The 16,248-nt window shown below is 35.8% G+C and overlaps 1 protein-coding gene and 1 long non-coding RNA gene across 4 annotated transcripts in view; one reads left to right on the top strand and one right to left on the bottom strand.

Moving 5' to 3' along the window:
- LOC147872063 (uncharacterized) overlaps positions 1-16,248 on the bottom strand; it is a 146,000-nt gene that overhangs the window by 36,387 nt on the left and 93,365 nt on the right. The gene's annotated exons all lie outside the window — the stretch shown is intronic.
- The window catches only part of LOC147872067 (protein argonaute-2-like), a 53,515-nt gene continuing 53,106 nt past the window's right edge, over positions 15,840-16,248 (top strand). For 2 of the 3 annotated variants that reach the window (XM_087359260.1, XM_087359258.1), the window contains exon 1: positions 15,840-15,939. The gene's annotated coding sequence lies outside the window, so the exon portion shown is untranslated. The remainder of the gene's footprint in view (positions 15,940-16,248) is intronic. The other variant, XM_087359262.1, reaches the window with a different exon arrangement.

Below are 16,248 nucleotides of genomic sequence, written 5' to 3'. Positions count from 1 at the left end.
TGCTTTTTAATATATTTGAAAAATTCGGAAAATGAGGCATTTAATTACACAATTAACAGTGCATGGCCCAATTTGACATTATGAAGATGTTGCCTTGGGAGTGATGAGTAACTGCCTGTATAATGGTAAGAAGGACTGAACATAACAAGCACATTTTATGCTTTGCGGAAGATTTATTATGTCAAGACACAGGATAGCAAAATGAGAAAGATATTGTACTTAAAATATGCAGTTGCATCACAGTACACTAAAAATAAAAATGTTACCTAATGTGTAAATCATAACAAAGTTGGAATTGCTGCAGAGTGGTAAGTCTTTGCTGTCAATCAAGGCAAAAGTCCTTGTGATGCTGTACGTGAAAAGCAGTCCTGCTACACCCATCTAGGTCATTTGGGGGGAGACAGGGTAGAGCGCGTAATCATTCTTGACCTCAGCACTAGATGATGGTGAGTAGTCAGCATCATGCCCTGGTCACTCTTTAACTCAAGGAAAGGACTCAGGTACCCAATGGATAGGAGGCTGGGTGGGCCCCAGAGACGGTCTGGACGCAGAGGCTAGAGGAAAAATCTTCTGCCCCCTTCGTGGATCAAACCCTAGTTGTCCAGCTCATAGCTAGTCACTATACTAACTCAGCTATCCCAGTAGGTGGCACAACATAATTACAGGCAGCTGGAGAAAGCCCTCAATGTCCTAATGACAAACAAATACTGACAGCCAAAGACTTCTATGAATTTGCACAAGAAAACATGAATGCAATAAAACACTTATGAGTCTTATTAGGGCTAAAGGAACGTTTCAGTAATTGCACATTAGTATAGCCTCCATGGAAAGATACAGAAGAGCATAACTGAAGAAACTGCTTTCACTGTATGATTAAATGCTAGCACATTCATACAACTCCAAAGAAAAACACTATACAAGTCATGATACACTTACTTAACCAACCTTCTTTTCTGCTTCTCTGATAAAGACTTAGGGGCTTCTATTTCAGACTTTTCTGATTCCTCATCTTCATCTTCATCTTCACTTGGAATAAGGTCTTGCAAAGAAACAGTACATGCACTTGTAGCAACTTTATTTTAGTCATAGACCATAATGAAAAGTCATGTCAACACAATCATAATCTGGATGCATCACGATTATTTAGTACACATGTACTGATGCTTTCATCCCGGAATGAGTATCTGCCACAATTTTCTCAGCTTACATTCCTCCAGTGCATTTTATTGTGAACATTAGAAATTCATCGACAGAGTAAAAGGAGTGTGTAATTAAGTAAATTTTTTTAATGCTAGTTTAAATTGTGCCTTTTTATTTACAAGACTTGAGAGATTTGATGGTAGACTGTTGAAAATTTTGATCCCTGCATAATATGCACTCTGCTGAAAATATGAGAGGTTGGCAACTGGTCTATGAAGCTTATTTTTGTTCCTTGTGTTGACACAGTGTATAGCAGAATTAGTTTAAAAATGTTCTTGGTTATTTACAATAAAGTTCATTAACTTATTCACAAAAGTCGGTAGTTGAACCCTTCCCACATACTGTAGTTCCTCAAAAACATTTTAATATTATCCTTCCTTTTACACCTATGTTACACAAGTGGTATCTTACCTTCAAGATTACACAATTAGAACTTTCTAGATGTGTGTATTTCTCGTAACTTCAATGCTTCACACTCCATCTGTGTTACCCAATGGGCTTGATGCTCTTAAAATTTGTAATTCCGTAAACGTAAGGAATGGATGAAATACAGAAAAGAAAATTCATTCCCTTTTGCAGTGTTAGTATTAGTACCAGGAACGAAGTTAAGGATCAAATAGCTGCAATATTATTTTCGTACTTGTAGCTCGATTAGTGAACAAGGGAATCTATGAAGCATTTACTTTAATGCTGGAGTTTATTGACGGTACAGTAGAAACAGGATTGTAGTTTACCAAAGTTTTAGAGGAACATACAATTCAGTTTACTGTCCATTTCTCATTTTGTAATTTGGATTTCTGTCTTCCTTCCTCTGCACTAACAAATTAACTGGTTTCTTCTTTACAATCATGGACTCTGCTTGACACATCTGATGACTTCTTTGTAATGTCCTGACTATTACTCGATGTTTTATTACCTTACCCTTTAACACGAGGCTGGCGGGCCTCCAGCCTCATGCTAATCACATCCAATTTCTCAGCAGCTGGGTTTAGAATGGTTCCTGGCACTGTATTAAATTGTAAAATAGGGAAAAAATTAGCTCTCTGCGATATATAAAAATATTTACATTCAGTAGGTAAAACCAAGTCTTAATACACCCCCCCCAAACCGATAATTAATACTGCCGCCAAGAAAACAAAACTTTACATTAATATGTAGAAGCAAAATATAAAGTTGTTCCCTTGCCTTGAATATGTGTAAACATGGAAGTAAGGCACATGAACACTAAATGGATACAAGTGAACAGCTTCACACTCTGGCCACTTCAATCCTTGGGGAAAGAGTTCCCAGTTCCCACTACATAAAAGACTACGGTGGCCAGTCCGGATGTAGTGGCAAGGAGAAAATCTGAAGCTGTCTTGCCAAATGGCATTCATTAGCATGTGCTCTTCCATAGTTTGTACCAGTAAAGTCTCACTCTACATCATATTTACAGAAGAAATAAACAGATGTCTAGGACAGGGACATTACAGAAGTGTATCAAATGTAATATAACAAAGAACAGAGTATGAATATAAAGTAATGGTACAGCTAATGCACCAACACTAGTGAAGCCAAATTCAGGAAAGAGCCATTTTTTTGTGTTCTTTATGATGGATAAAAAATGGTACTCTAGTTGCCTTAGAGTTTTTTCATGTTCTGTCCTACAAGAAAGAAAAATAACATTTGGTATTAATGATACCAGAATACAGTCTGACTTATTTCACTCAGAGATTGAACACAAATTTCAATATTTTATGGCAAGTCCTGTCTAACAAACTACATTTTTTTATTCAGCTGTTCACATAACTCTGTGATGTTATGAAACGTCAGGCAATGTTCATTACCACATTCACAAAAGCCCAGAATTGACACATATCTTAAGTCAGGTACTTCATCACTCTTGCATTCTCAAAGAAGAGAAATTCTCAACCTTTCCACATTATAACAATTTTTGAACACAAGGAAATCTTAGCTACAGCCTAAACTGATGCCCATAAATTTTTCTACATTATTCTGCTAGAATTGAAGAACGGCTTTTGGAGAAAAATGTACCAGTCAGTGTACATAAAAATGAATAAGGAAAGTTTAATGAATTGTTCTCGGGCTACCAGCCTTGTAAGTTGCTTTAATGGAGAAAAAAACCTTACACTGTTGGTAGCCCAAGAAGAATTCATTATACTTAGTCCCCGTGAAAGCTTCAGATCCTACACGGAAGGTATTGTCTCAAAATGTAACTAACCAGTAAGGCACACGCTGATCTACAAGTTAATAACAATGGTTCATTCATTATACCAATATTACGTCAGACATTGTCCATTGTCTGATATGTATGTGGTATACACATTTCAGGAGTTGGCTTTACTCTTGTCTTCAGATAATGGCTGTATTTATACAGACAGATTATGTTTTGTTGTTAGTTAAATTCTCATATTATATTCATTCGCAACATGTGCAGTGACAGCACAACAAATGCATATACAATTAATTTGAATTACCAAAATGAATAACAACCTTCTCTGATCACTGTCCTCCAGGAAAGTGGTATCCGCCTTTCCTAACAGAGACGTAATGATTTTACGGTTTCTGAACGTCACCACATAAAGTATGAATATTACTAATACAATTTTCTATGAATGAGATTGTATTAATACATTCATAAAAGTGACCACTGTGAAAAGGTGGGTGAAAACTGAATGCCATAAATAAAAACATTCTGTTGTAATAATTTAAAACATTTAATAAATAAATACAATTGTATAAATAAAACAAATAAATGTACATATCACAAATATTACAAGCAGTCCTGCATAACACTCCACATTTGAACATTTATGTAAGTTACTAGACAGTTCACAATAACAACAAATTATTTGTTCACTCAACATCAGGATTTCAATAGATACATTATAATTTGTGTGACCAAATTTCATCATCGAATTCCCTTAAACATGCTCGGAGCAGCCTTAGAGTCTCTTATCTCTTTCTTCTTCTTGATAGGATGAGGAGCAAAACATTTCCACAATCTAAAAGTTTCATCTCCACCAGCAGACGACACTGTGCTTCCATCTGGAGACATAGCCAGTTGCAATATCCGTGCTGTGTGTCCAGTTAATTCAGCAACCTGAAATTAATTCAAGACTTGATTTAATTAACTTAATCAATGCTCTCATTTTACTGATAAAATTGTGCAAGGACCAGTTCTCCAGCTTTGGGGTTTGGCAATAAACTCTTGCAGTAAAAATACAAACTGACTCTGCCCGCAGATGGTGGTACTGGTATTCGTATTGTGTTAGTGTTTTGTTTGGACGACAAGATCCTGTCTGACATTTAGATGAAAAATATTTTATGGAATTACTTTATAAATTTGTACGGGGACCACAGAAGTTATTAATGTCTGTGGTTCCTGTACAAATTTAAAATATTTACCCAGTGCAATGATGAAAATAAAAGAGTTTCAATCCAAATTTAAGGATCATAATTCTTATGTTAAATAGTAAAATCCTGAACTACTAGATTAATGGCAGCAGAGATGCAATTTTGAAGAAGCAAAGACTGAAATACTAAAAGAGATAGGATAAAAAATTTAAAAAAATGAAAGAGAATCTAAGTTAAATGCCATGGAAGAAAAACTAACAAAGAACAGAAGGAGATGGTAAGGGCAATGGTTTATTAAGAATGAATAATAGACAAATCCCAAAGAAGGCTTTGAACATGAAAGTGAAAGGAAAATGTTCACAATGGAGGCTGTGATAAAGATGGGAATGACAGGTTAAAAAACACAACAGAGAGAGAAGGAAGGTCAAGAGGAAGAAGCATAGGAGGTGTGGGTTGAGACCAAATTGAGAGCCCAGGAAAACCACCCCATTTTCTTCTTTCATTCCCTCAAGCACGGCAGAGTAAAGGTGATGGGAACAATATCAAAATAAACATAAATTACAAAGTTTGCCGTGACAGTATTGGAAAAACGTTTTCTGAGATTTCAGGTTCTCATGTTGGTGCCATGTACTGCGGCATAAATACGTATACTGACTCATGATTTAAGATGAAGCAAATAGAGAGTGGGGGAAGAAGACTTTTGGTTACAAAATATTTGTTAATCATCATCATGTTTTTGGTGCAAAACACTAAGTCAGACAGGAAGACAATAATATACAAAAGTGGCTGTTAACACAAGCCTGTTCTACAAGAATTAAATCTCAGCCACAGGATGCTGAAAAATAAGTGTGAAATAAATTTATCTTCCAACTAAACAATTATATATGTATAATTTTAAAATACATGAAAATATCCTGAGTGAACTTTCGTAGACATCTCCCAACACAAACCTTTCAGAAATAACCAATTCATTTTCAATCCCTTCTCTATTAACATTTCATCTCACTAAAATTATGATCATTTACCTTTGTCATTGATGGATATTTCCAGATAATTAGTTGATTATTTGCGTAGCCATGACCTGAGATGAGTTCTCTGTATGTAGCTGACCACTGAAGACTGCATACCTGTAAGAAATTTTTTACAGTGTAAATATTTCAGTGGATTCAAGGAAGTAACAAAATCCACTAAATAACCCAGTCCAAGGAGACAAATGACTGACAGATTTAAAAATTCAAGACAATTATGAAGTAAGAGGATGAAAAAATGTTTAACACACACATAAAGATTTTTCATTCATAAACCTTCCCTTAGTGGTAATAATGTCTAACAAACAGAAGACAGTAGTTGAATATGAAGGTAATGGCCATTTTATTACAAGCTTCAACAAGATAATCATGCAGTAGTTAGGCAACAGTCCACACATTTCAGATGTTTGTAAATTGACAAACACAAGTCACGTTACTTATTTGTTATAAAATCTTCTCAAATGACCAGACATGTCAATGTGGAGTGAAAAATCAACGTTTCAGAGACTAGCTCCGTCTCCATTATCAGTGTCTCTGAAATGCTGGTTTTTGACACAACACTAACATGGCTGCCCAGATTTTTAAATAAAACAATAATTATTCACTTAATAACTATAGATGTGCTACTGTACCTTCCAAATTTAACAGTGCATCAGCCTAAGCAGTTATGTACTTTCTATAGTCATGGCAGTCAAGGGGTCTTAAATACAGTAAATATCCAGGCCTTACCTGAGACTTAGTGTCGATGGTGTTGAAACAACAACCAGTATTGCAGTTCCAAAAGCGAATGCATCTGTCTCCTGTTCCACCACCGCTTGCCAATGCCTTCACAGCTGCTTGATGTGCACTACAAACAAACACTGGAAATTACAACACAGCAGGAAAATAAGCATCTCTCTATTGGAATGGAATGTCACAATTTTTGCAGTGCAATTCTACTAAACTGAAAACGTGTTTGTCATTCCCTTGTGAAAATCATTTGTGTGTCTAGAGCAATGATGGAGATGGTCCCTGAAACACTGGTGATTTTTAATCAACTGATATGACTGACAGTCCAAGAATGTTTGACTAAAATACAATCAAGTTACCAACACTGGAACAGTTTCAAGATACAATATATGTCTACAATCGCATTTTATTATTTTCATGGAATTTATATGATAGAGTACGACGTCCACTCATCTCACAAATACGAAACTACATCATCAAGTATCCACTTACCTGAGAGAGTATAAAGGTTGGGGGTGTGAGTAAGCTCGTCCTGCAACAACTGGCCAAATGTACAGCATATTGTCATTTCCACCACTGGCTAGGTATCTGCCATCTGGAGACCACTTTAGTCCACAAACCTGAAAACAGTGAAGTTATCAATAACACATCCAATATAAATGATGTTATGACCGTGGGAGTTTTCTCAAGAGACTGCATGCATGTGAATATTTTAATCTAAAAGCAGAGGTTAAAGAGGGATGTGAGGGGGAAAATGCACATTTGTCAACGTGACATAGCATTTTAGTAACACTTATCTGAAACATTCGTAGCGCCAGTGTTCCTTCCCAAAACTATAATCTGTTCCTGCCATGAATATATCACTACCCTGTACAGAAACTTAGGTCCCTGCAGTTAACAGCGTAAGTTATGGCATGACCTTTGGTGTGGTGGGGAGGGATAGCAGACCAGGGTACTGTTAAAACTGGCCTACGTAATGTTTGTAGTTTGTCAGCAGAAGTGATTAAATGATGGATAGTAGACCTTCATTTAGTTGTGGGAATGAATCTGTCTGTAAACATGCCAATGGATTCTGCATAGTTAGCACAAACTATTGTCTCCATCCTCCGGGAGTTCGCTATGCACGGTTTCTCACCTCTTGTGTATGAGAAGAAAACACAGCCACACTGTGATCTCTAAGTCGAACATCATCGTGAATGATCTGACCACTAGCAGAACCACTGCTCAGAATGTAGGAATTCCACGACAGAGAGCTGACACGTGCCGAGTGACCGCCCATGATACGTACTCACTTCATGTTGCTGCAATCCCACAACTTTGAAAGCAAAACAATTCAATTAATCATTTTGAGTATTCTAAAATTACAAAACAATGAGAACCCAAAAATATTCATTCAAATGTCATGAAATGAGAGCAGAACTTCTTCTTCTTCTTTTTCTTATTCTAAGTTAGTCCATAGCCACCACTATTTTGAATGTTTAACGTCAATATTGTCACATTGGTAGTCATATCAAAGAATACAGGTGTTTCATCCACACCTCCCACTTAACTTGAAGGTAACATCTTTCAAGAGCAGGCAATTTACACGCAGCTAATTCTGTTAGTGGATAAATATATACTTTTTGGGTAACATAACAAACATGTATAACTCCCATACTTGTTCCCACAGCAAGACAATCTCCTTCTTGCATCCAATTCACAGAACATACAAAATCACTCCCTTCCAGACTGAGCAACTTCTGAGTAGCACCATTACCAACATTCCACAGATACACACTGGTGTTAAGAGCAACTGCCAGAATGTTGTTCGGACTCCAATCGACCAGGTTCAGATCTGAAATAACAAGGACTATTACTATAAAATATATTACTCAAATTTGAACAAAATTTTTAAAGAGGCACAGTGTAGTATGCATAACCAAAAACTGTGCAGCTGTAAAAATACATTACCTTTTTCAGCAAAGACTCAAACTTTAACGGATTATCTCAGATTCAGATAGAACTAATTATGTCCACTGAAGGACATTCTCTGTATGAACACACACAAACAAAGAAAAATAAAAACAATGGAGATATATATGAGGTAAAAGACCTTTTACAACGTAACAGAACAATATGTACATATACTCTGACTGCAAAAACATGTAAGGTGAACCAGATTCAACACATTGCTTGAGTGGCGTCCATTGTATATTAATTCATTTACACAGGGTTTGTGCATACAATATATTGAAAACTGCATCGCACAAATGTTCATTAAGTGGAGAAAATCACCAGATTATTGGCTAGGGTTGATGGAAATAAACTGTACTGAAGTGCTGATTTGTTATGGTAATATTATAAATAAATATATCCACTAAAACCACCGTAAGTGGCACCAAGGGTTTTCTTCAAATAAGTTGCATGAAATAATGAAACTCCTTCAATCTTCTGTAAATGCCCTTAATTGACATAAAGAAAAAACAATACAAACCAAAATATTCTTGTCAACCAGAAATAAAAGGCCTTGAATTATAACCTAATATCAATGGATTAACAAAAGCATAATAGGCAATGTTTAAATAAGTGGTCTGAAATTTTGTTGTCTCTAAACTCGGCCTGTAATTTAAATTGAAGTTTATAATATTAGTCTACACTGTGCCATATATATTGGCATTTTGACTTGCTAAGAACTGCTCTAGTAGTCCTAATGATAGTCATTATTTCTGATGGTTTCTAAAAATTATACATGACTATTTTGTGTTTACTCACAATTTATTGTGCAATGACAGATTCAGATGGAGAACTTACAATATTTGATGTACTTGCTGAGTGTTCGAACCAGTTAGGAGATGATTTTAATATTATCTTCCTATGTATGAAATGCTGTTTGTTAAATAATATTTAGTGTGTTTATTCATTTTCTAATTCAGGGACGTTGGGTTAACAACTCCATGGTCAATGGTGTGGTACCATCAAATAATAAAATTTTCAGTAGCATAATGAGGTCATGTTCTCCACTGCAGGAAATTATGATCATTCTTAAATCAAAGGCCAAGGAGTACAAAATATACATTGTGCCCACTTGAGAAATATTTGATATCGTTGCCACTATAAATAGCAGCGTACAAGAGTAATAATAAAGAAGACTTCCGTCTTCTGGGTTGTTGCGCTGTGTAGTCTGGTCGATGTTAACCAACGTTTCGGAGGTCATACTGCCTCCGTCATGGCACATGTTTTGGCCTTCTCAGGAATAGAACGAGAAAGGGTGGAAATCCTGGAAACAAAACTAAAATGTTAAGGGAATCATTCTTCAAAAGGAATAGATATATTTCTTGGTGTTGAAGTAAGTTAAAAGGGGCAAGAGTCACGCCAATCTTAAGTAGCAAAGAGAAGATGCAGAGAGGCAGAGGCAGAGGCAGGATGGGTTGAACAACTGAAAAGAAACTGCAGTTGACACTCAAGATCATGTGAGTTAATACAAAAGATGAATGCACTGTGAACACTTGTCATAATAAAGTTCGTAAAAGCAAACAGTGCTTGCTGACACAATATACACCATATACTTAATTAAGAGGGCAATAGGTCTAGTAATCTCTGTCCCTGACTACTCACTTCCTGGTCAGAATTAACATTCTGTCAGCAGATGACTGTAGATTACTTTTTAAAGCTTTAAGTGATCAGATATTTTGAATATTAATATTGGTATATGGTAAATATCTCTCTGTATTCATTTTAAATTTACTTAAGTGTTACAGTTTTATATTTCTTGAAGGTCTGGATGCAAGAACTTAATATGACGATGATGAGTTCCCTCTAGAAAGATCTGAAGACTTTCTGGTCATTAGATACTAAAATGCAGTGAAATCTATGACAGATTTGCTGATGGTACTAATGAATGGTCATTGCAATTGGTGTCTGTTCATTTATCATAATTAAATGAATAAAGTTTAATCAAATTACACTAATTCCAATACAGTCTTCAGTCTCTTACAGCTAAGAGTTCTGACTCTGTGTTGCTGCTTCTCCAACTTTAACTTGGCCTTTGCAATTGTTCCCTCCTTGAGAGCCTTAAGTGCGTCTTCATAATGGAAACAAAGAGTTTGTGTGTGTTATATATAAGGATTGTGTTCGACTCCTAAAATCAAGCCAAGATGAAGCTCTTATAATCAAATGGTCACAGGTGCCTTGTTAGAGGGTTCAGTGATGAAACATCAGTTTAAAAGTAATATTTGGACAGGAATAACAGGTAATGTCCTCATGTTTATTTGTTAGTGTTTCAACTCTTAGAGCGTCTTATTCACATTTGAACAGAATTACATCAAATATTGTTGGCTGTGCCATTGACAGTGTAACAAACTGTGGTTTACGAATGGGGAAGCTCCTGTTCATTTTACCTGCAACTTAAAGCAGCGTTTGGACTCTCATCACACATGCTGATGGACGAGATGAACCAAATTGATTTTGTGGCCTCTGTGGCCTGTTTTTTTAGACCTATCAACTTATTCCTCTCAGGGCATCTCAGGGGCATAATTTACTTGGAACGAGTCAACATGAATGACTAGCTTTGGCATTTGAATCAGTGGCTGTGACAACAGAAATTTTTCAGGGTCCCAGTGCCAGCACAGAGCTCAGTTACGCATTCAAAATAATAGACATTTTCAGAACGTTTTGTGAACATTAAAATCCTGTTAGGCATTTTTACGTGAAAGAAAGAATGTGCTTCTAATAAGCTGTTTTATTTGTCTCATTTGATTTACTGATGCTTCCAGTTGTCACCAATGAAGGCGTTTCAGCCGTGTGTTTACAGGAACTTCCTGGCTTTATTTTAGGAATAGAACACAATCATGTTTAATGAATACAATTGAGAAGTCCCTACTATGTGGCTATTTGTAATTATTTGCATATATTATATAAAATGCTGACCTAGAAAACATCCTATTGTTATATTTCAGAAGAATTACATAACTGCTTTCTGTTACATTTGCTAATTCATTCATGTTGTAAATGAGTTTAATTTTTCCTCCATTCATATATTTTTACAGTACCTTCTTATGTACAAACTTTCACATAAAAGTACCCTCCTTCACATTTATGTAGTCAGGGTATCTTGCATGAGGCATCTTTGTAGATTACGGACTTTTAAAGTACTACCTGTTAATATATCCACTTAACCAGTCAAGAGCTGGAGACTACGAGTTGCATCTGAGAAATCACTATTTCCAGCCAAAAAGTCGGGGAAGAATGCTTTAACATTAGATCAATGTTCTCCTCCACTAGTGCCGAGAACAAAAAGCACAATTCTCATGTGCCTAGTTGTGTCAAATGCACATAGAGAGAATAACAGAAGGACATGACTTGAACCTGCAGCAAACATTCTAGGTGTTGAACAGTGCAGCTTTTCTTGTTTACCTAATAATGTTGAATATTGCCAAAAGATGATTACAGTAGGAAGAAACAATCAGCATTCTAGTACACAGAGTTTAAAACTCTGAGACTTTTTTATCCCTCTGTATACTTAAAATAACATTTTGTACTGTGATGTTTCCTTTGGTACAATTAGAGCTCTACAAACTAATTTGTAGAATCAAAACTCTATCCAAGACAACATTCTGAACTGTTTTGTCTAAAACCTAAGTGGGACAATGAGATTTTTCTTTTTACCCAATGGGCATTGGTAACCCATTCCATTTATTTTATTTAGTGTTCTGTCTGATGACAGGTCCATATGAACAGGATCCTTCCATCCTTTTCTCGGACTGGGACCTGTTCATATACCTTCTTGGCAGGTGATCCAGAAGTGGTTTGCCATTGCCTTCTTCTGTGTGTGAATGGAGTAATTGTTGGGATGCCACAGAGAAACTGGGGAAGCCCCCGGAGGAAAACTCCATGTTGCCTAGAAGAAGGGGTGTAACACTCAATCCACCCTATCTCAGCAATGGATGGAAGTGAGTGATCAGCTTCATGCTCCGGCTGATTTATACTGTGAAAAGAATTCCTTCTGTTTTCATGAATTGAATCCCAGTTACCTTTCTTGCCCAGTGCAGTTTTATTGAGGCTCATACTTTGAGATATGGGGGTCGGTGCATGTAGTTGCTTTACTGTATTATTCAGTAGCTAAGATTTCAAGGAGCTTTATCACAGCATCTAAACAACAATGTTGCATTGGAACATAGATCTCTTTGTACCCTTCTGTTCTGCAATTGTATTATAATGACGAAATTTCAGTGTTTTAATTTAATTTGCATTTAAGGTGGCTTTCCTTTTGAATACATTTTTTTTAACAGACAAAGTTAGGAGTTGTGGATTCTTAACCTTAAAACTTCCTAATATTCATCAAGCATGTCTGCTTCTTCCTGATGCTTTCAACGAATCTGGACAAATCTTTACACTTTGGTGACTAATTGCATGTGGTAAGTTCAAATGGTGTGTGTTACTAGTAAGTAAATACTACTGAAAATCCAGGTTAGGTGAGTTAGTTCAATTGAAATAGTTTCATAGGCTTAGTAAAAGTAAATAAACCCCCAAAAACAACAACAGATAAATGTGGTCATTAAATGCAAGAATATTTCCGATATTTCTTTCATACCCTTTATGATATTTACAAGTTATCTTGGGCTAGAAATTCAATAGCAATGTTTGACAAAGAAAGAAAAAAATTATGGTCATTACCCATACAAGACCTTAAATTCGTGGCAAGGCTGTTTATGACCGCACTAATGAGTTGTAAAGAGAAGGACACATCTTTACATGGTCCACGGCAATGCTCTGGTGAGTAATTCATAGTGACATAACTAATGGTCTGAAACAGAAAACGTGCTATTATGGTACAAAAATTAGGTTAGATTAGTTTTAGGTTAAAGTTTTTTAATTTTTGTTTTTAAATATAATTTGATGTCTTGATGGTTCCGAACATTATCTGGGGATGAACCAACTTTAAACCAGCCAATCAAGCAACTAATCGTTCAAATATTAGGGGTGAGAAGGATGTTTTTTAGCGTGAATTATCCTAGAAAATGTTTAATTTTTCTGGACCCAAATCATGTAGTCAGGTAACTTTAAGCTTTAGATTCTTGGTTAATATACAGACACCTTAAAATGTGAAGTCATTAACATTTTATGTGTGTCACCATATACAAAGATGTGATTTGACATACCACTGCTGTGTGCTGCATCTGTGAAATCTGAAAGACATTGGAGCCATTTAATGTTAGTTGTGTAGCATATACAGGTCATAAAACTGCAGCTAATTATCTTTGTTGGGTATGGTGACAGTTCTACAAACCTTTGAAAAACATCGTTTTTACCATTATGTGTCTAGTTTTGAAGAAACATCCAATTTCAAATTGTTGTTTTTATTCCTGTTAGTATATACAGTGACTAGATTCTGCACTGTTTTTGTTAACCATAAAACAGGCTTTATTTGGCATGCAGAAGATTTCCATTCATTTATACACACATTGAAGAGGGTTATTCCTGCCAGCATCTGTGCAAATAATCTTGCTGATCCTTGGGTCCTGCATTAAACATACTGTTCACTGTATGTGGAACACTGCGGTCATGAAGAATTAGTCATTAAGAGTTAATTTTTTCTGCATCATGCAGTTCACCAGTTGTCTTCAAATGTATTCTCTGACAGTATACTGGTAGCACTCAGCAAGAGTCTGGTTATTTGTGTTTGTGTTGCATTATTAACTAGAAACAATGAACTGTGATAATTTATTGGATTAGTGTGTAAGCTTGGAGCCATTTTTGCAGGAAATCTGAGAATGAGTGGTCTCATTTTAAACATTTTTATTGAGGAAATAAACAGAACGGTTCTCACCACATGAAACAGCACTTCGACTTTGAGCTCTCTTTGTTACTCGCACAATATAAATCTGGTATTCAAAAGACTGGAAAGTGTTGGCTCAAATTTCAACATAATGGATGATGCAGTTTTTCACATCTTGCAAACAAGTGATTTGTGTGCCCCTAAAGGAAGAAATCCATCGACGTTAATTCCGGCGAACTTGCAGGTCGTGCACCTCTTCCATTCTATCTTGCAGGAAACGTTGTGAGTTGCTGTTTCATGCCGTGAAGACTGGATGCTCCTGGCTCTGTTTATTTTCTCAATAAAAATGTTATAATTGTGTGCACTCTTTCTTGGACAACCTATATATTGACTAACACCTCTGTTGTTGATAATTTTATCAAAAGATAGATTTCATATTATTGGTGCATTTATATATTTTGTTGACATGTCATTTGTACAGTGAAGATCCTCATCTCAAACATAAGGACCTGTTACATGACCAGACAGTTGGTCTGTGATGTGTTAAAATTATGAGAAGAAAAATATTTTATGATGCAGTCAATTAAGAGCAGTATGTGAATATTATTTCACAATCCTTGCATCAGAAATTAAATGAAGGTACATCCAGCAGACCTACTTGTGAGTAATAACACCTTTTCACTTGTCTCATATTCTGACTCCTCGCCCATTTGACATTGTCATTACTTTGTGATTGATGAGAGTGAATGTGTTGATGTATTGCAAAGTCTGATCTAACATTTAAACGATCTGTTTTCATTTAAGATGCCAGCATCTTAGTGTAGAATACATTCACAAAGACGTCAGAGATCGGATATTGTTAAAAACTTTTATGAAGTTAGGATGAGAGATGCAGAAAGGGAAATTAATGATGTGACTGTCAAAATTTTATAATTAATTACAGCAAATGCAAACAAGAGTCCAAACAATGGAGATCCGTAGAAGGTCCCTTAGAAGGATTATAAAATGAGCAGAACATAAGAAACAATGAAATTCATTTGGGCTCCTATAAATAAGCATAATGTCCCAAAAATAAAGATAAACAAAAAAAAGTCTATCTTCAGGTTTGCAGTAGGATTTTGATAAGCTGTTTAAATGTGTTACTAATTAAGGAAATTTCAAGTGCCTTACTTTTGTTGCAGTGTGTATAGGCAACATCCCTATTAAAGCAATTTATATAAGAATTAAGCTTCAATAACTCTCACCTCAGTGAGAGTGGAAAGAATCATCAGAACAGTAGTCCTTTTTCTGGTTATGAATTCAATTACTTAGATTTTTCTATGACCTTTTGTTTTGTCTTCTCAGTGTTTCTGGCTTTGTTGCCTGAAAACAAATATTCTGATAATATTTCTTGCTTGGCAGCTCATATCATAAATTGGAAAGTTTTATGCAAAATCAAAACCCAAAGGAGAGAGAAATGCCCCTCTGCTACTAATTTAATCATGTGAATAAGACAATGTAGTGACGAAAACCAGCAAAGAAATGTACCCTATGCAAATTATATGATTATAATACCTATAGCATGCATTAGTTTTTGGTTTGATGTAGTGTGTCATAGACCACATCCATCTACCGGCATCTCTATGTCTTTGAGTTATTTGGAGATGGAATGTCTAATAGGATTAACTGAATGAATGTCTACCTCGAGGATAATGACTAAAGAAGAACGATTTGAATTCAGCGCGCTCTGTTTGCACTGACATCTCTGGTGAGAGCAGCATACAAACCGTCCAGAGCTATTATGGCGGTCTGGTTGTAGTCGTTTGTGCATGGTGAAGAAAAATTTCTTTGTAGGCGCATGTCTTCTAAGTTTTAAAGTTAGAAGATTGCACGGTAAGTGTAACTGAGTGTTCGTTATTCATAATACAAGTGATTAGATTTAAAAGTACAAATATATATGTCTATCGTGAATCTGCTGTCTTGTAACACATATTTTGTGGTTATGTTTTGTGATGATACATTAAAATACTTAAAATTAACATACAAAATACGGCGAATAAGTAAATTCACCTGTTAAGTAAAAGCGTTAACTTTATCTTGGGTTTTGTATAAGGTGGTGTTACCCCAGGCACATGGCAGAATTACTCTGTATGCCGGGGGAATTCCGTCAAATGTGTTTTCGCAAAACTCTGTCAAATAATC

The sequence above is a fragment of the Zootermopsis nevadensis genome, unplaced genomic scaffold (genome assembly GCF_977971745.1).
Source record: "Zootermopsis nevadensis isolate Lab colony 2312 unplaced genomic scaffold, Znev_1.0 Znev_ptg000031l, whole genome shotgun sequence".
Taxonomy (NCBI): domain Eukaryota; kingdom Metazoa; phylum Arthropoda; class Insecta; order Blattodea; family Termopsidae; genus Zootermopsis; species Zootermopsis nevadensis.
This window is presented reverse-complemented; position numbering and strand designations above follow the sequence as displayed.